At 33.1% G+C, this 22,139-nt stretch overlaps 1 non-coding gene and 1 pseudogene across 1 annotated transcript; one reads left to right on the top strand and one right to left on the bottom strand.

Moving 5' to 3' along the window:
• Positions 1 to 1,029: 1,029 nt before the first annotated feature.
• On the bottom strand, positions 1,030 to 2,331 carry LOC115231886 (annotated as a pseudogene).
• A 681-nt stretch (positions 2,332 to 3,012) lies between these two features.
• Positions 3,013 to 3,085, top strand: Trnak-uuu. The gene has a single exon. It is a non-coding gene; the product is annotated as a tRNA-Lys (tRNA).
• The last annotated feature ends 19,054 nt before the right edge of the window (positions 3,086 to 22,139 follow it).

The raw sequence follows: 22,139 nt of genomic DNA, 5'->3' as shown, positions 1-22,139 counted from the left end.
GTGAAATTGTTTTTCTCAAAATTGAAAAAAAACAGAGGCTATGTGTTCGATTGTCATATGTTTATTATCATCGATGTATGCTATTATGCGTTTTTTTATTAAACGTCAGGTCTTTTTAATAATAAAAATAGTGGCGAAAATTGGAATATGACGAGCAATAGAGATTTTACCGTATTATAATTTTTGATCTATCACAAGTAAATAACATGATTCTTAGCTGATTTAACTTTGTAGTCTCGAATATTATGTAGTTAATTTTTGAATATAGTTTATTTATATTGCGATATTTAAAAAATATTTTATTACTAAAAAATGATAGATAAAAAACCACATGTGTTTTGTATTTAGTTGTACTTTCTTATGTGCCCAAATTTGTTTATTTGGTCAATCCGGAAAGTAACATAATATCGCTAATTAATGGATCATAGCGTACATTTCAATAGTATAAAATTTTCTGATATGATGAAATGATAGGGACAAATGAATATTAAATGATTACCTATTGTTCTGATCAACTTTAGTTACATTAAGTTATCATTGTTTTTCCTGTTTAAGAGATTATTTATAATATGCTCGATATATATACTTAGTGTCATTCAATGATTAAAAAAGGAGATTCAATGAAAAATAGTTAAATACTAATAAAAAAACAGCATTCATCATTTTCTTTATTTTCATACAATAACATAAGAGGTGAGCTAGGAATTGATAGTAATGACTTGGAACGTATTAAGAAGTAAGTTTGCGCAAAATTTTGATATCTACTTTATTGTCGTCTTTTTTTAAGGTTAAGAATATATTTTCTACTTGAAAAATTAATCATATTTTAATTCTGGATGAAATATCATTTAGAGATATTATTTGATCGTAGATCGGTAAAACATAATTATATAAAGTGTATGTTGGTCTGAAGAGTTATACAATGAATTGCCATGAGTTACAAGGCTACGGTTCTTGTATTATCATTTTGTGATTAAAACCAAATAATAATTCATCGATAATTTTTATTTAATTAAAGAGAAAGTAAAGTGCCTGTCCAATTAGTAATATTAAAGGAAAGACATGAATTAGAAGCATTTTCTATGGACGATTCCGGGTCCTTGTTCACTGTATTCTTGTCCAGTAATCCACATCTGCTGAAATGTGGATAGAGAAGCCAAAATGGATCCTCCAATCCAGACCGAGTATTTCCTTTCTGGGGGTGCTACAATCTTAATTTTCATGCTCGAAGGAGCAAGCTGAGTCAATTCTTTTTGCATTCTGTCAGCAATTCCTGGATTGTTATTAAAGAAGATAAATACCATTATACATGCTTGTTCCTCCAGACATGACTGTGTTTCCATAAAGATCTTTCCTAATGTCCAAATCACACCTCATTATCGAGTTGTAAGTCAGTTCGTGGACTCCAGCAGACTCATTTCCAATAAAGCTAGGCTGAAACATCACTTCAGGACATCGGAAACGTTCATTTCCAATTGTAATGATCTGAATTGGTTATCAGGATGTGACTGACTTGTCCATCTGGCAATTCGTAGTTTCTTTCAAGGGACGATGAACTACTGGCAGTTCTCATTTCCTGTTCATAATCCAATGCAACATAGCAAAGTCTTTCTTTTATGTCTCTTACGATTTCTCTCTCTGCTGTGGTAGTAAAAGAATATCCTCGTTCAGTCAAAATCTAAACTAAAAACAAAAAAGATCACTTTCATCAAATAATCTGTTAAATCACGCCCTGCCAAATCAAGTCGAACAATCGCATGGGGGAGAGCGTAACCCTCGTAGATGGGGACAGTGTGTGTAACACCGTCTCCGGTATCTAAAACGATCCCCGTGGTTCGTCCTGATGCGTACAAAGACAGTACGGCTTGGATGGCAACGTACATTGCAGGAGAGTTGAATGTTTCGAACATAATTTGAGTCATTTTTTCGCGATTTGCCTATTACTTAAATTTACCACTTGTCACCTTTGGATTGAGAGGAGCCTCAGTTAGAAGTACTGGATGTTCCTCGGGGGCAACTCTTAGCTCGTTGTAGAAAGTATGATGCCATATTTTTTCCATATCATCCCAATTCGTTACAGTTCCGTGCTCAATTGGGTATTTGAGAGTTAATATTCCTCTCTTGCTTTGAGCCTCATCTCCAACATAACTGTCCTTCTGACCCATTCCAACCATAACTCCCTAAAAGTAAAGAATCCTTTCTCTAAACTTGGTGACGAGGGCGTCCTACAATCGAAGGAAAAACTGCCCGAGGGGCGTCATCTCCAGCAAAGCCTGCCTTGCACATTCCAGATCCATTATCAATTACTAGTGATGCTACTTCACCGCTCATTTCAGTATCACAAAATAAGAATTATATTTGACATAAAATTCATCACTATTTATATTGTACGAATTGATTTCCAAATTTAGAACTTAGAATGTAATCCAACAGGATTTATTAATCAGATTTATTACAGATTAGTATTTCTGTTAAATATACACAACCATTTATTTTACTTGTACTATTAAAAATCGTAAAAAATAATATCATTTACCCTTTTAATGATTGTGTTCAAAAATTTTTATTATAAGAACTTATTTCTCTATTTATTAAGGAAATGCTGTTTTTTGAAAATATTGAAGATAAAAATCGGATTATTATTTGTTATTAACAATGAATATATTGATGTCAAAACTTTAGAATGAAAATATGAAATTCAGAAATCCAATTTGTAAAAACAGTACGTAATTTGTGCTTGACAAATATTTTTTTTAATGTTTATTTTCAAGTGCACTCTGGAGTAATGAAGGATCTTGATTATTCAATTTCTCTCGACAAAGTGGAAACTTATTTGACGTCTCAGGCGTTGCAATATTTTGTGTGACCATCTACGAAAAAACCCTTGAACTGGAAATTAGGCTTACCTATGCAGAATTGTATTGTGTATCTAAAAAATTGTAGCATAAGCGAATTGAACCCAGTTTGAATGTCGAAAACTCAAGACCGAGTATCGAAGAAATCTTTATAAACGCCTTGTTAGCTCAGTCGGTAGAGCATCGGGCTTTTAACCCGAGGGTCGTGGGTTCGAGTCCCGCACAAGGCTCTATTTATTTAGGACCCAGTTTAAGATACTCACTATATTCATTTTCAATTTTTAATTATTTGGATATGTAAACTAAGAAAAGAACTTTGTATACTACACAACACTTTTGCTATAATAGGGAAATTTGTTTTTGAATTAAAAAAAAGCACATTTGATTTTACAAACTATTAGCTGAGAGCTCAGATGAAAAGACTTAAAAGACAAATCCATAAATATCTAAAAAGAACAAAGGAAAAAAATGAAAGAGGGAATATGCTAAATCAGATTGTCGAAATTTCAACTGTAAAGTTCTCCGAATAGAGTAATCAATGCATTATAAAAATCCGCTTACATCCTGATAATAGCATTTTGATACAATAGAAAATTCGAGACATAATACAACATTTGACAATATTTTTCGTTATCTAATTAGCTTCCAGTACGTTGAAAGTTCAATCTCTTGTTGTAGAAATAATATTTCTGCCACTTAGAAAAATACTGCTTTTTTATTATCCTTAGAAAGGGCGAAATTAAATTCTTAAAAAAGCAACACGAGCCTCTCCAAATAATCTGATTTTAGTTATCTGATTAGCCCATACACAGATCTGATAATAACTAACATTCAGAACAATAGCTCTTAATATGTCTTTTTCTGTTGTCACTCGAGTAATATTTCGCTTCAAATATAGTATGGAGTGTATCTTGGTATTTATATTGTTTTTTTATCATTTAAGTTTTGTCGTTGAATATAAAACACCAAACTTTCTTTCTGCACAAAGGTGAATTCTTATTTCTATTTATGTAGAAAAGTAGTGCAATTGCCATTTTTTAGACAGAAGTATTCACTCTTCTTGAATTTTATAAACAAAACATGGTGCATGTTGTAGTAACTACATGCTAGTTCTTTTTTACTTGAACCCTTACGTAACTTGGAATTGCTATCAAGATAAACACGTGCAGAATACACTATAAAAAACTTTTTCATAATTGAAAAGCAAATTAGGTAAAACCAATGCAGCCAGAGAGGGTTAATTAATATTTCTTTGGTCTAAGCATAGATAGAAAAAAGTTTGGCTAAAACGACAATTGAAAGTAACAGGAATTTGAAATAAAAAGAATTGATCCAAAGGGAAATATCTAACTCAGGAAATTCAATCCATTCTTTTATCAATTGTTAGTCTGAAAACGTGTTTTGAGGAGTCTTATTTTACTCTGGATAGTCGCTGTTTTCTTTTTTTTGGAAATCACACACAAACATACACACTGGCAGACATTATAACACATAACAGTAATTACAGATTGCAAAAAATAGATTTTTTAGTTTTTTGACTTATATATAAAAACAAATGAACACATTTTCATCGTGAGGTCGTAATTATAATGATATTGCCCACATCTAGTTACCAGAAGTTCAAAAGTCTTTTTTCAGTCTTGCTGTGATTGTAATTTACTGCTTTGAAATAAAAGAATGTTTTGCACCAGAAAAACTTTTCTTCTCTATCGGGATAAACAACAAGTAGTTTGCTTTCCATGAATGGGTTGAAAAAATTTTCCAGTAATAGATATTGACATAAGTAACACATTATTTGTGTAATAAATCTGTTGTTGATTCTAAAAATATAATCCCTTCGTTTGTATAAATCGACATGTCTCGATTAGCAATGTGAAGAATCTAAAGTAACTATAATTGAGTGATTATAAACAATGTCTTTTGCCATCACTACGGACTAGTACGACCGGTTCGATGTGAACTAAGTAACATGGACTGCGCAAGACAAAACATTCAGTATCGCGGCCGGAAGTGTGTCGACAAGACCCTACAGACCCTTGTCGTTTATCGCGGAATCGGACTTGGTGTAAATAAGTTCAATCAGAACCAAAAAGCGACACGAATTTTAGAGAGTTGTCGTATTTCAGTTACTAATATCATATATATTGTTAGTGGGTGAAATGCGGAAAGCTGTTCGCAAACCGAGTAGAAACCACTTTAATAATGTTGCCTATCTAAGCAGACCGTAAGAACACGGCCAAGTCATTAGGCAGTAATATAAGACCATCATTTCGTCGTAGTAAATTATATCATTAGATATCAAAAAATATTATAATCATTGGTCATTTAAATAGTAAAACTGTACAACTAGATATAGAAAACACGCGTTAAAATTTTTATTTTAAATATTTATAGCAGATAAATTTAAAAATTAATATAAATAATTTTTAATCAATTATTTCATGAGATGGGATAGATTAGTTATACATTCTTATTTGAAAATAGTCAAATAGGAGGGATAAAAGGGAACAGGGATTTGAAGTGCAGCCGATTTTTCACTCAAAGAATCAGTAATTAAATTGTTTATTGAACATAAATAATTAATTAAAAAGTAATATAAATTATTTAATATAAATCGCGTGGTGAGTTATTAAAAAAATTTTTTTAACATATGGATAGCCTTACACCGGGACATGAAGTAAAAGAAAAAATAGTACTAACTGTATTAACTTTTTATAACATTACAGGGTTCTGGTATTTTATGGAAATATATTAAAGAATCTAATAAATATGAAAAACTTGGAAATGTAGACTTTTTTCTTGTTGATTACATTGAACCTTCTTATTCTACATTTTGTATTTTATTTATATTCATTTTTTAGTTTGTCATGATTCGGTCACATCAAAACTATATGTCAACACTAGTCTGTGGTACTCTATGATGATCCGTAAACTAGGAGCTGCAAGAATACACTTTTCGGCTTATCATAATAATGAATTTGGGATATTTATTTTGACGGTTTATAAACTTTTATAATTTTATTTATAGATAAATGAAGGACTAAGAGAATGTCTTTTATCTTTGATGGTTACTAGAATTAACCGATTGTTAGCAATTGCCTGATTAAAATCAGAATTTCAATATTTTTAAAGTTTTTTCAATTTTTTATTAAAAAATGTTAAAATATCAATTAATTTTTTTCCACAACGAATTATTCTTCAGCGATTAGATAACTGAACTTCTTTACTATTAAATGACTCAATAATAAAAAATGAATTCATTGAGTACAAAAAAATATATCCAAAGTCTAGAATCTTTTAATACTTATTGGATTTTTCTACAAAACCTTATTTTTTGCCTATTTTCATATTTATTAAATTTTTACTGTCTGAAAATTCAATGCTATCCCGAATAATAGCCCGACATATTTGTTCATGACAAATCGAGCAACGCAATTACACTTATCGAAATTGGGGGCATTTCACAAAATTGTTTCAAGCAGATCGAAGTGGAAACGTTCCACAGATACGACTTGCTGGAAATGAACTGGGAGCGATCCACCGGGAGAAAGTAAGATTGTCCCTATCGTTATGATCTGGGACGGAATTGTAACAAATTACTAAAATGAAAACAAAAAACGAATCAATTTATGATAATTAGACAATGCAGTTATTTTGAACTGCCGGCGCATAAGATGGCCTGGCAGTTCCCTCGGACGATCGCCAACGAGACTCTTTGGAAAAGATGACGAGTCTCGTTGGGATCCTTGTTTCGTCTGGCAATCTTCGACCCCAGCCGACGAAGGAAAGAAAGCGATTCTGGGCCGATGACCCCGGATGTCTCCACGGCTACTGGCGCAAAAATGTGGTTTCTGGCCAGGTACGAGTATTTTCTTGTTTTTGTGACCTCCGCATGTCTTGCCGCTGAGCCGGGCTCAGCAACTGAAGAGATCAGGTTATGCGGGGAGAATGTGTCGGAGCATGTCGCGTCCCAGATGAGGCATTTCCCGTGATCGAAGGGAAATGTTGGCATGCCATCTGGGCGCTTTCCATCTCCGCGACCCAACCCGACTGGTTTCTGCACATTAGGGAATCCCGCAGATGCCAGGGCGCGGCTCACCATATATTCTATCACAGCGGTGTCAAACTAATTTTGTTTCAAGGCCGCATTTTAAAATAATTTCCGTTTGAGGAACGCATTTATAATATTGTTACGGTAGGCCTCGGAATTTAAAAGATTTTTTATCAGAGAAATATTATTTTAAAGAAAAACCAAAAATAAGGAAATCTAAATATGTAATCAGGATCTTTTAATCTTGTTTGGAGCTACCTCCGGATGATTAATACCTTTTTCCGATAAAATTTTTGATATGTCAGCTCAATTATTCATTTATTCCCGAATTTAATTAAAGCCGATAAATTTTTATCTGTGGGTCGCGTTCTATGGACTGTTTTTGTTGATTTCACAAATGAAACAAGTTGTTCACAAACATATCGGAGAAATCTTTTTAGAAAATGCAAATTATCTGGACAAATAATTTTGACTGTTTTCACGAGACATTGCTTGATGAAGTCAACATCCCATTCATTGCAAGCATTCTGGTGATTTCATAAATTGCAGTAACTGATGCAGCACTTCGATAAATTTTAGTATTTTACTTTTTTACCCATAAAATATGAAGTATTTGGACTTTTAATTATTTTTTTGAAAAATTCAAAAGATTCTGATTTAGAAAATAATTTTAAACCTTTAAAATTAGCGATAATTGACAAAGAAAAAACATTTTTTTTTAATTTTTAGCGTTATTTAAGGGTCAATAAGTGTTGGCACGATGCCTTATTAATATTTTTTTGCATGCCCTTTTGCAACAATTACTGCTTCTAATCTTCTTTTGTATGTATTTATTAATTTAAAACATTCTTCTTTTAAAATTTTATTCCACTCCTCACGGCAGAATGCTTTTAACTCCACTATATTTTCAGGTCTTCGGTTTCCTACCTTTATTTTCAACGTTTTCCATAAATTTTCAATTGGGTTTAAGTCAGGAGATTGACTAGGCCATTTCAGAACATTTATTCCATTATTATTAAGTCATTCAGTAGTTATTTTAGCTTTATTTTGGGATTGTTGTCGTGTTGAAACGTCCAATTACTTCTTAGCTTTAATTTATTGATGGACGGAACTAAACAATTTTCCAAAATTTCGACGTACATCTTGGCATTCAATATTCCATCTATGAAAAATAGTTCACCCACTCCTTGAGACGAAAAACACGCCCATAACACTAAGCTGCCTCCTCCGTGCTTAACTGTGGGTATGGTACATTTTTTGTCATATTCTTGATTTTTTTTCCTGAGGCCAAAAAGTTCAATTTTGGTTTCATCTGACCATAATATGTTCATTATATATTCTAAATCTTTATTTAAAAAATTCTGAGCGAATTTTAGTCGCGCTGATATAAGACTTTTCTTAGTAGAGGAATATGTCGTGCCCTCCTTTTATGAATTCCTTGTTTGCGCAATGTACTAGTTATCGTAGATAAACCAACTTTGATTCTCACGGTCTCTAAATCATCTACCAGCTTGCTTCTAATAATTCTGGGATCATTTGCCACACTCCTTTTTATCATTGAAAGAGAACGGCTCGATATCTTTTTAGGTGCACCAGACCTCGATTTATTGCAAACATTTCCTCGTTCTTTCCAACGGACTATTATATTCCTTACTACACTTTTCGGAATATTGAATTGTCTGGAAATTTGGTTGTAACTTTTTTTTGGTGGGACTTGACGATCATCTGTTTTAGCTCAAAAGAATATTCCTTCCGATTTTCCATAAAGTAGTGCTAAAAACGGCTGTTTTCGTAATATCAATATTGATAATGCGTTATTAAGTAACAACAAAGCTTTTGTGAAGAAAAACTTAAAAGAAATAATCTTACAGAATGACATTCTCTTATCATATGCACTTAAACTAAAACTGTAGATATAAAAGTGCCAACACTTTTTGATTCTTCAATAACGCTAAAAATTAAAAAAAGTTGTTTTTTTCTTTGTCAATTATCAATATTTTAAGGATTTAAAATTATTTTCTAAATCAGAATCTTTTGAATTTTTAAAAAAAATAATTAAAAGTCAAAATACTTCATATTTTATGGGTAAAAACGTAAAATACTAAAATTTATTAAGTGGTGCCATGACTTTTTGGGCCCACTGTAATTATTTTATTCTTACTAATAGGTTATTCAACCCCAGATCTAAATGCTCTTGGTTATGTGCACCTTACAGTTAATCACAAGTTTATTATAATTCATTTATAAATTTGCAGACGAAATTTTGTAGACCCGAAGACCGGTGCACATACCCAGACTGTTGAGAGGTTCGTGTAGCAAAAATTATATACAAAAATATAGAATGTGGGGGAACGCAAAATGGCGCAATAAGAGACAAAGAGGAACCGCACGCCACTATATGGGTGAATACTTTGCAGGTATTAAATATTCAGATTTAATTTGTAGAATTTTTATGGAGAAGGCAAGTGAGCCATTTGGACAACGCATTCGACGAATTGTTAGACGCAATCGTGCAATTCTTAAATTCATTGATCTTTAAATTCGCCTTTTGTTAAAAAATTTCAGTTTTAATGGAAATTTGCTAATTCTGAAATTTGTCACAATTTTTCAAAATTTTTAAATAAAAAATTTGATGCATTTTTAAAAAGTATGGATCAACCAAAAAATTGAAATTTTGCACTAGAACTTTATTCCAGATTAACTCTTAATTGAAGACTCTTGTTGTCTCTTTCAAATACAGAGCACGACAAAAGTAACCGGACAAGCCGAAATTTCCATTATTTTAGCCAATTTTAATGCTTTTTTAAAAAAATAGCTTCTTATTAATTAAAATATTCATTAAATAATATATTTACTTTTTTAATTTATTTAGATATATCTTGCCAACTGTAAAACATGGAAAATGTAAAACAATGGTTTGGGGATGTATCTCATACAACGGAGTGGGGAATTTAGTTTTTTTTGATGGTACGTTAAACAGTGGACAATATGTAAATTTGTTGACAAATAACCTGATGGAATCTGCAGCAAAAATGAATTTAACGGATTTCACATTCCAACAGGACAATGCTCCCTGCCACAAAGCAAAAATTGTGACGGAATATTTCAACGAAAATCAAATCAAAGTTCTTTCATGGCCCGCCAAGTCACCTGATCTCAATCCCATTGAGCACGTCTGGGCATATATGAAAAGAAAAATAGATGAAAAAACCCCAACATGTCACAATGACCTAAAAGAGGAAATTATCCAAATTTGGAGATCAATCCCGATAGAGTTCATACAAAAACTAATTTTATCAATGAAGGATAGAAGCTACGCAGTGTATAATGCCAAAGGAGGCAATTCTAAATACTAATTTTTGATTATTTTTAACTGTCCGGTTTCTTTTGTCGCACCTCGTAATTATTTATGCTTTAAATTTAATGTACAATTGAAAAAAAGATTAAATTAAAAATGTAAAAAATTGTTTTTCGTGTAAATTAATGTACAAAGGGTGATTTATGTGAAAAAAAGTTTTAAAATGACTTAAAATAATGGAAATTTTGCCTTGTCCGGTTACTTTTGTCGTGCACTGTAGTTTATTTACATTGTCTTATTTTTTATGATCTATATAAATACCTTAAAAATCTCAGACTTGAGAAGATATATGTAAAAAAGTCAGATTTACTCTGATAAGCTGTTGAAAAAGAACCAGTTCAGCCTCAGTCACTAAATTAGTTAGAGAACAGCAAACTATCTGACGCTACAGGACGAGACTTACTCAAGATGTAGCGTTTCACTTTTTATTGTTATCTTATGCCGAGAGGATCAATGTAACCTGGAAGCAACTTCCAAAAAACTAGAATGTGATTTACTTAGACCTTAAACTTACGTTTGAAGGCAAACCATCATTAACGACATTGCCAGTAGACTTAGCTAAGATAGATTCAGGGATCTTTTCATCAACGACCCTGCATCTTTAATCCAGACGCATTCTGAAATCCTTATTGTCAGTCAGGTTGAACTAAGAAGAAAGAATTTTTTACACCCCTGAGTTGAAAATTACTAATTTTCAATAATTTTAACACGTTTTATCCTAAATATTTCTGACAAAAATTTGTGACAAAATGTATTTTCAGTACGGTTCATTTTTTAAATATACTATTTATCGTCTCTGAGGCACTCCCCAAGCTGCAGTTTTTGCTCTGTCTTTTTCGCACTTTTTGTTCTCCCTTTATTTTGTGTGACTGGCGCAAGTGAAGGCTCAGATACATACGTGCTTCTCTCTTCACAGTAGCGCTGTTACTTAACTACTACTGTTAGAACTGAAAATCCTGATTCGTCGAGAAAAATAATGCTCGTATTTTTGATTTCAAATTTCAAACGTCGTTCTGACATTTATCTGATATTTGTTAAAAAGGATATTTTTATTTGTCCATACATGGCACTTATTTCCCAGAAAACGTTTATTCTTGTTTATATGCGGTTTAGAAGATGCTGTTTGGAGCTTCAAAACTAATGCTCGAATCGTCAACACTACTACTTACCCTTTTGACGTCAAAGTACCGAAAATTCTATAATTAGATCCAAATGTGCTAAATATGAATAATGGTATAAATATACCTAGAGGATCGATATACCTAGAATATACCTAAATTACTTTTGCTTAATAGAGGATCGACAGTTTGTTTGCAAGCAGGTCGTATTTGTGAAATTTTTCCACTTCAACTTGCTTTAAACTATCTGGTGAGTTAATCCCCACTTTGATTAAATTTATTCTTTTTTTCCCTTTTTATACACAAAAATGTCAGGTTTCAGTTGATAATTGACATGTGACATGTGACATGGTATAGTGACTATACCTCCTCATCGACACCGATGGGGCGTGCAGATGTCAAGACCCAGGCAGAGAGCAACTCCAATCGGGAGAGTCGCGTCATTTAACAATGCCGACGGATAGGCGTCGAGCCAGGAGCCACTGTGTTTGTGGGCTGCGAAACGCAAGCACGCCAGGCGGTTTTGGTCCAGTAGGGGCTGTAGCATGGAAACGGAGTGTGCTGCCCAGATTTCGTCCCAGTCCCTCTGTCTACACATCTCAGAGGGGGTTGGCAGTTTGGCGGCGGTCCAGAATTTTTGTAAGTTAGTAAATCCAGAGAAAGTTCATTGAAGGGGAGTAGAACCTCTCGGACAAGCTGACGGCTTCTGGAAACTGAAAGGAAGTTGGCACGTGGCATCAGCAATAAGTTAATCTTTTTTCCGAAAAACGTTTATTCTTGTTTATATATGCAGTTTAAAAAATGATGTTTGGAGATTCAAAATTGATTTCTAAAAATTTGAAGCACCATATTTTTTTAATAATATCTTATTTTTGACCTTTTTTATTCAGGTAACAAAATTAAATTAATGTGACATGTGTAACTGTTTTGTTAGATTACATAGACCTTTTATATCCAGGGTCAATGTGTATAGTTGTAATCTTTTGTCCGGAGAAGCTTCAAGCTTATTCCTGTACTTTATTTTCGTTGAGGAATATAACAAAAAACCAACCTTGCAGAGATATGTATTCGATAGTCGTAATAAAGAAATTATTGCTTTTTTGCTTATTTCTTGAAATTTCCAACTGCATTCAGTCCAAAAATAAAACAATTTCAGTTCGTATTTATATTTTAATAAATAATTCTCAGTTAATTAAATCAACTGTTCGTATTCTTTAATTAAACAAATGGAAATGATTTGTGTCACTTGTCTGGGATCAGCCCACTACATCAGGTGCCCGGTGGAGCAGCAGAAAAATGGCTTGCGGACTCCATATTTCTATGATTTTACTCAGAATATTTACTGAATAAGCCTGGAGTTTCCATCATGCTATTTTTATAAAAATAAATAACAGTTTACATTTTAAATAAAAAAAAGTTTACATTTTCCCTATTAATAAGTTGACTGATTGTCCTTATCCCAGGTAGACTAACTCTTTTTATTTTTTGATAAAAATAATAAATATCGGATATCTTCAATTCTTAGATAAATCGAGATTAATAGTATTCCATGAATTAGTAAATTAATATCAAGTGGAAAGGGAATAAAGACGATATTTAAGAAAAACATAATGGTTAACAACACCAATATGTGTTCTGCATTAGATGCCTAGTAACTCGAAATAATAATTTCTTGATGTAAACTAAATACCTAGGTCTGATACTCTTAAATGCTTCAATACCATTATACAACCACTCCCAGTATCTTTCCCATATACCCAGCACATTGGAAGAATACTGTTATCTTAATGATGTTTATAAAACTTCTCTTCCAAAACCAACAAATCATCAAGTTGCGCAAAATGTAATTGATGAGGTGTAAATAAGATTTTTAAATACAATCAATTGAACTTTAAACGACTATAGAAAGACTCGGTATTTAATCACCAGCGGTAACTTGGTGATATTCGATTTTCAGTGTAAAAGAAAAAACAAATATCATGGGTCTTTGACTAATTAAACCTTTCAAGTGAAATATCTTTTCACATTTTGTAAGAAATAAAAACAAACCACATAGCATTTTTATATTTTCAAAAAATATTTCTTACTTTTTATTGCGTTTCCTGCTTCATTTCGTAAATAGCTAAGATCTAGGTTATCATAGTAGTCAATCTTGTTGTTCTAACAAAATATCGTCAAGAATATTATCGATGTTTCAGAATCAATAAAATGAAAGTTATTTTAAAGTGTGTAAAATGTATGCAACATTTCATCTCTCCTCTTGTCCTTTTATACCCTCAGGACTCCTTACTCATCCATTAATCGCTTCATTAAAAGAATCATATATATTTTTAAAGGATAAGCAAGGAAAAGATCATTTACTGACATTTTCGACACCATTTCTAGAGAGAGGTTCTCTAGTAGAGTCCACTATATCATATATATTGTTAGTGGGTGAAATTCGGAAAGCTGTTTGCAAACCGAGTAGAAACCACTCTAATAATGTTGCCTATCTCAGCAGACCGAGGAACCACGGTCAAATAAATAGGCAGTAATATAAGACCATCATATCGTCGTAGTAAATTATATCATTAAATATCAAAAAATATTATAATCATTGGTCATTTAATGTAACAATACAAAAAGTGGACAACTAGGTATACAAAGCATGCACTAAAAATTTTATTTTAATTTTTACAAAAAATAAATTTACAAATAAATATAAATCATTTTTAATCAATTATTAATTCTCAATGTTTCCCATCTGCTCGAGTAATGATTACTCGAGAATTGGCGGCCGACTAAAAACTGGTGACGATCTTAAACGAGCCGTCACTAATTTTTTAATGAAAAAAACAATCAATTAATTCTCATCTTTTAAATGATTAGTGATTTTAAGAATTCTAAATTATTCACAAATTTTCATTTTCTTAACGGTTTCATTGTCAACCGGTCACAATTATTAATTCTCGCAAAAATTCCATACCATAAAGACGAGAATAACGCTATTCCGTAATTTATATCGTTCATATATAAATAGTGACTAATGCGTATATTATCCTGAATTTATAAATAAATGGTCAAACCTCCTTGGGTATTTTCGGTTGTTAATTTAATATTCAGGACTTTGAAAGACATACAAACTCTTCTCAACAAGATAATAATTATCGAGTAAAATATTTTGTTAACTATTTTATTGGAAATACGTGAATATAATTTCATTTCAGGAAGATTTTTTGTTTCATTTACTCCACGTGATTTTTATAGTTATCTGTAAATATTGTCAGTTATTTCTAGAAACCGAGATCGACGTGATTCTACATGATTTTATCATTACCCTATATTCGCTTTTATCTCTATTCTTTAATAAAATTATATATTTTTAATCAAAAAATCTTTTTAATTCTTCTTAATATTTTTAAAAACTTGTTAGATTTTTTAAATTAACTGCGTGTGTTAAATGTTAGTGAGCTAAAATGATTTGTCAATATCTTATTTTTTTACTCATTGTGTTTCAATTAAAACAGATTAAAACTAATTAAAATAAACCGCAAATTCTTAATTGGTAAATAAATTATTTGATAATTAATATGCCAACAACATAGAAGATATTGAAATTTTTTTATGTACATAAATTAGTGTTTCTATTTGTTTTGCTGACTTCGAAGGCTCTAGACTTAGTTAGTAAAATTACTTAGTTAATTAGTTTCTTTTTTTAATAAATGTGTTTCTATTTGAGTTTTTAAAATATACTGGGTGTTAAGAAAATCTTTTATCTCTATTCTTTTAATAAAATTATATATTTTTAATCAAAAAATCTTTTTAATCCTTCTTAATATTTTTAAAAACTTGTTAGATTTTTTAAAATAACTGAGTGTGTTAAATGTTAGTGAGCTAAATTGATTTGTCAATATCTTAATTTTTTTATTTTTTGTGTTTCAATTAAAACAGATTAAAACTAATTAAAACAAACCGCAAATTCTCAATTGGTAAATAAATTATTTGATAATTAATATGCCAACAACATAGAAAGATATTGAAATTTTTTTTATTTACATAAATTAGTGTTTCTATTTAAGTTTTTTAAAATATACTGGCCGTCAAGGAAATCTTTCATTAAATATCAAATCGAATATTTTCAAACATTATTGAGTCTCGATTAATTAAGCATTAAACAACGACTTAAAGGTTTATTCTATGGTTTATCAAATTCTTTTATTAGTCAGTTAGTAAGTTAGTTAAGCGTATTTTGAGTAGTCCAAAAAAGGTTTCTCTTGAACCATGCATTTTGGCCATCATACCTGGCATCTTTGCCCACGCCGCTTTGTTTCTGGCCGTAATTCGAATATTGTCTAGATCCTTTTTTGTCAGCAATTTTCATTCGATTTTTACGTATTCTATTTTTTTAATTTTATGTTGGCCAGCATTTTACTCGACAAATATTCTTAGCATTATCTCATAATGAACTGAGTTTTTTATGTGCCTCCAGCATTCATCATTTCTTGAGTTAGTCTGTTCGATTTTTGTATAGTCAGTTTGCGAAATATTTATTCGCAAATGATTTTGGTTTTGAGTAGAATTTTATCAAGTATTTCCTTGACAGTAGATACAAAGTATATATATCATCTGCATAGAGTAACTTCGTATTTGGGCCAATCTCGTCACTCAGTTCTCTAAGAGCCGTTTCGAAATATATAAACATATAATCAATAATAAAACATATTAAATAACCCATATGTGACTTCATATAACATCTTACGCAGAACTTTCATTTCTGAACCTACTTTGACTTCGGGAAAAATATTTTTCCACGTGCTCTTGTATGCGGTTAAGCACTATGATCGATAAAGTATTTTTTTAGTTTTTGGGGCCAGAAAGACTCCTTTTTTTGGTTTTTAATACAACCAAGAAGGTCCCGCTAACTTAAAATTTAGAAATACATGATGGCTAGATTACAATTTTAACAAAATACAATAAGATTCGGAAATTTGAAGTATAATTATCAAAATGATTAATTTTCCTCAATATATGAGTTAGTTATGTTAATTATGTTAAAAGTAGTCCAAAAACCACTCGAATTATTGTGACAGACATAATTTTAGTTATCGCAATCTATTTTGATAAACAAAAACCTGGAATAATTTTTGTTAAGTTATCAAAATCGTCTTATTAACTTTATGCGGAGATAATTTTGCAAGGTTGAAACACTTTACTGCTTTTTCCAGAACAGAAGCTTGTTCTTTTCAGAGAGTGATTAGCTGCGAATTTTGTAAAAATACAGGAAAATGGTGAATTGTTGTTCTATAAGGTGTGGGAAAATGCAAATGTAAAAACTTCCTTAACTTCAAAAACACCAGCCACACTTATGGATGACGTTTGGAGATTTATTGGGAATAGGCGAGCAGTAATTGTTGCCGCTGTGATAGATAAGGAAGAGATGATTGTGTTTTAATCAAAATTCATAAGAGAAGGTTATCTAACTAAATTAGCTTTTATCTTTGATTGTTTAATCTTTGAGTTAAAAAACAGTCATAAAGTTATGCGTTATAGACAGTTATTCTTGTGTGCTAGTTTAACTGCGTTAATGTATGTATGATTTGTTGCAAAAAAATGGAAAAAACCGCAAGATAATTAAATGGACGATACAATTGTGAGATGGCCATTGATGACAGCCGAGCTCTTCTAAATTATTTCCTAAAAGCTATCGCAAGAATGTACAGTGCGACCTCGAATTGGGGAAAACCAAGTAGCGGAGAAATCCTCTTTTTTGGAGAAAACTTTGCTTTTAGGAGAATATTTTTTCCATCCCTATAAAATACGATAATTTTTAATGACAAAAATTTTATATTATCATAAACGATTCATTAAAATATTTTTATAATTTTTAATTTATTATGATTTATTCATTGTAACCTGTTTTTCCAAATTTGTAATTAATAATTTTAAAATTTGATTTGAAATATATTAATATAGATCAGCGGTTCTCAACCGTGGTCCCCAGAAAATTTTTAGTGGTCCCCAGGAATTTTCGAAAAATAAAAATATATTAAAGTTAAAACTAATTGTACAATTAAGTATAAATCAAAAACATTGAAATTAATCTGATTTGATTAGCGTGGTTTATCATTCTAGTTATGGTTAACAAGAATCGTGACCTCATTTAAAGAATATCAGGAACTCAATTTTCAGCAGAGCTTGATTGAACTTCAATGTAATCAGTCTGCTCAGATTATTTTCAAATGTACTTCATTATTAGATTTTTGGTATTCTCATTAATAATTACTTTTATTGTTAGGTGTCAGATAGCGAAAGAATTCCCCATTTTGAGTAAAACTGCATTGGAATCAATACTTGCATTCCCCACTACTTACCACTGTGAAATGGCGATGTCGTGTCTGACTTTTCTAAAAACAAAATATAGAAATAGACTACGGGTACAAGATGATATGCGAGTAGCTTTGTCGAACATAGAGCCTGATATAAGTAAAATTATTCTGAGCAAACAAGATCAGAAATCTCACTAAATTACTATTAAATTTTCTGTTATTTTCATAATGTTCATGTTATTTTTATAATAAATATTCGAACATGTCTAAACTTGGCCCTGACGAGGCCAAAAATTGTGCGCTAATACCAAAAAATGTTTATTTTATTTAAGGTGGTCCCCACAAAATTTTATAGTGCAAAAGTGGTCCCCAGTCTAAAAAAGGTTGAGAACCGCTGATATAGATCAATCAAAAAAAATTATTTAACCTGGTAACTTTGTTAGTTAATTAATTAACCTGGTAAAAAATTGAAATTATCGATTTTTAAAGTTATTTTATAAATTTTAAAAAACGAATGCCTAAAAAACTAAATCAAAGTGAAAAAATCAGAATTTGCAAGGATATACAGTCGGGTCATAAGGATAAAATGATTAGTGAAAGATTTAATATCTCTAAAGGAATGCTATGCCGACTAAAAAAGAAAAGGGAAGGAATCCTAGCTCTAGGTTTCTCACACAGCGGACATAAAATAAGAAAAGAACGTATGACACTTCTTTTGTGTTGCAGTTACACATGAGAAAAATATAAACCGCTTATAATTGGGCGTACGAAGTCACCAAGAGTATTAAAAGGTGTGAATCTGAAATAAATTGGGATTGAATATGATGCTTCGTGCAAAGCCTGGATGACAACAAATATTTTTGAAAATTGGTTATCTCGATTTAACGAAGAAATGAGGGAGAAAAGACGGAAAATAGCATTGTTAATTTACAATGCAACTTGTCATGCTGAATTTAATGAAAAACCTTTTTACTGGGGAAAGCCTTAAAATTGGAAAAAAAATTCCCGAAATGAAAATCCCCGTCCGTACCGAAAATGCGTCGGGACAACGGCGGAACATCGGGAGAGGCTGCGCGAACTGCTGAGGGAGGCTGGGATCACCTGAATTCTTCTTTCTTTTGGCTATGACGGTGGTTTTCTAATTCAATAATAATAATAATAACGTAAAGTGAATACCATAAAGAAGGTATAGTTCAGCGGTTTTCTCAAACACATTTAATCAAAATTTTAATTGAGAGGGTCATAATTGTGGCACTTGGTGACATGTCCGTCCGTGTTATCACACAAAGCATAATGTTAACTGTTCTTTTCCCACAAAGACAAGTTTTTTATACCATGCAATGAATCCCACCGATTATATACGTTTAATCACAACACCAGTTTCTTTAATGCAATATTAAATTTTACTACAAAGGTATTGGAGGAGTGGATAGAATATTCGTCACTGTTAAATGCAACAAGTCCCAGTCTTTTCGAAAGTGTTTTCTTGAAAAGTAAAATTGTTTTTTCTTGTATTTATCATTTCTTATGAATTATATGATACACAAGAATTGTGCTATCAAAATTTATTTCCCTTTTTATGGCGATTGCTGTTATCTATGATTTTTTGATTATGGTTGGTTGTATCATTCGGTATTGTCCACACACAAATTTATTTGTTCTAAAATTTTGTCACAAAATAATATCTATACTAAACAATTCCACATATGAAGCTTCGTCTTGACAATTTTGAATTTTTTTGATTGTTTTATTTATTGTGGATTCATGTAGTAAAGTTATATTGGATAGTTATTTTGTAGTTTTCTCTAGATAAAATCTATTTATTGTCTCAAATTTTTCTTGTGTCATTGAAATTCTAGATTTTCTATTCATGATAGTTTTATGTGCACTTGAATACATTACTCCTGCACATACAAGTACACACAGATAACCTACTCCCTCTAAAGTTTGATAAGGATCTAACATTGTATTAAATTTATTGGTGTTGTAAAAAGTGTTAAAATATTAATCGATGGGAGGGCCAGCGGCCTGACGGATCGCCAAACTGTTCTCGAGGACATTTGTTGCTGACTTTCTGGATTTATCTCCAAGCCAACAAATATTCGTGAATAACTTATTCCCTGAATCAAACCATCTTTCTCATTCTCCAAATATTTTTATTTCTTTATCTCCTTCCTCCAGTATTCTGGGTTAAAATTTAGTCAATTTCTGACTGTCACGTGACATTCCCTGCAAGAAAACAGATCTAATTATTATTGACAGCGATTGCTCTTATTCTACAACTGGAGGACTTGTTCTCACGAAAGCAATTTTCTAAGTCTAGTTGGAGCTCCGCACTAACCCGCCTTCGTTTTGTGGATGTGTGTATCTGGTAGGAGCATCCAACCAATAGGAAGCCGGATGTTAGCCTGGCCGTGGAATGGTGGTTAATGATAATCCCCGTCAAACCAATTAGTGATCAAAGGTCTTAACGTCAAACTAGTGAATGAAAGGTCGCGTATTAATAAGGCTGCGTGATCACGACTATTGATTGTACTATTGCACATGCAAAAAATGAGTCCTTGAATGGTTTGTTGCGTGTCAAAAATATTTCGGTCGCGGTCGGCTCCTGTCGACTTATAAGTCATAGCCGTCAAGTTGTGGCACGAAATGTCGAATCGTGAGCAGAACAACTCGGAGGTTGGTATTGCTATGCTTTGACATGTCACTGATATGAGTTAATCTTTTCAGTTTCCAAATCAAGTCGAGTCGAGCAAGTATGGCACGTGAGTAACCCCTTAGATTGCACGGAACGGAGGCTTCCCTTGAATGTGAAAATGTGTGGCCTTATTATTGCAGTGAGCAACACTCGGAAACCGCGAAAGAAGCGAGGAATGTTTCCGAAGGACGTCATCCTCAAGTTGAGGACGTGGCTGTGTGTGCACATGGAGGTGAGTATTGGCTGCCACGGTCGTAGCATCCCTACCCGACGGAGGACGAGAAGCGCGAGTTGTCTGAGCAAACAAAGCTGACAATTCTGCAAGTGAACAATTGGTATTGTGCCCCACTCAACTCAGGTTCATCAACGCCCGACGACGGGAGTTGCCTCGAATGGTGAAGGGGGCAGTCCCCCCAACCTACCCTGTCTACCCTGCCCCCAGTCGTCCAGCCGAATCATTCGAGTACCATCAGTTCGTGGTTTCCCCAGTGCTTCCCTCGATACCCCGTCCGTACTTCCTGGGGTACCCTGAACCCCCTAGTCAGTGGAATTGTTATGACTCGTTTTTATATCGATGATATTAGTGTTAGTACTACATCCGAGATATAGTCTTGACTAGACTTTTAATATTCCCCCCACCCGCCTCACGACTGCCCTGTCTCGCCTCGATTTGGTCCCTGAGTCGGATGATGTCGTCGGGAATGGTGTGGAGGAGGAAGGGGGTGTGAGGGGGGGGGAAGTGGGTGTCTCGAGGGGGACTAGAGAGTGAGTCAGTTAATCAACCAAAGTTGGTGACATGTTCGACGCACTCACTCGAAATAGTCAATTTCCTGTCAAAGAAGTACTGATACGCACACTCGTCCACCACCAGCAGACTCACACTCCCTTCCCTCCCTTTTATCAGCTCGACCACCTCCTCGTGGTCCATCTTCTCCACATTCACGTCGTTCACCTGCACCACAATGTCCCCCTCCCGCACACCCGCGTCAGCCGCCGGAGAATTGGCAATGACGTTAGCGATGAGGTGCTTGTCCTCGTTCATCACCAATGTGAACCCGAAAGTGCAACCCTCCTTCGCCCTCACTTCGCAATCTCTGGCTGAATACGCTCCTTCCACTATTATTTCTTCACTCACCAGTGCACACTCCTTCACTATTCCATCATCAGTCTGTAAACACTCTGATTCGGGCACTCTCTCTAGCACTCCCTCGGGAACACCCTCAGGCACTCGTTCTAATCCCTCCTTACATTGTTGCACTACTACTTCCTCGGATGTCCCCTCACTCTGTCCCTCGGGCACTCCTCGACCTTCTCTTCGCAATATTTTTAGGCGCAGCTTCTTTTTGGATTTTTTGATTTTGCAGAGGGCTTTTTTGTAGGACAACTTGTTGATGTCATATTTATCAATCATCAGCATTTTGTCCCCTTCCTGCAGTCCTGACATTTCCGCCGGACTTTGAGGGACGATGTTCGAGATGCGTTGACTCTTTGTTTCCTCGTCCTCAATCAGCCCAAACCCGAACCCCTCCTTGCACGCATCCAAGTTGAGTAAAATCTCCGTCATTGATTGCTCTACCCGACAATGTTCGCTCAGAATGTATTTTATTGTATTCCGGGCACACCGCCCAACATGTTTGTTTGTAGTTACACAAATATAATTAATAATTATCCTTATTCCGACACACCTTGTGACTGCCACTAATCGGGTTCGTGGATTGTGTGTCTCCTTGGAAGCAAACAAGTCTTCTTTTCAG

Source organism: Octopus sinensis, unplaced genomic scaffold (genome assembly GCF_006345805.1).
Source record: "Octopus sinensis unplaced genomic scaffold, ASM634580v1 Contig18953, whole genome shotgun sequence".
NCBI lineage: Eukaryota > Metazoa > Mollusca > Cephalopoda > Octopoda > Octopodidae > Octopus > Octopus sinensis.
The sequence above is the reverse complement of the archived record's forward strand: the minus strand, read 5'-3'. Positions and strand labels throughout refer to the sequence as shown.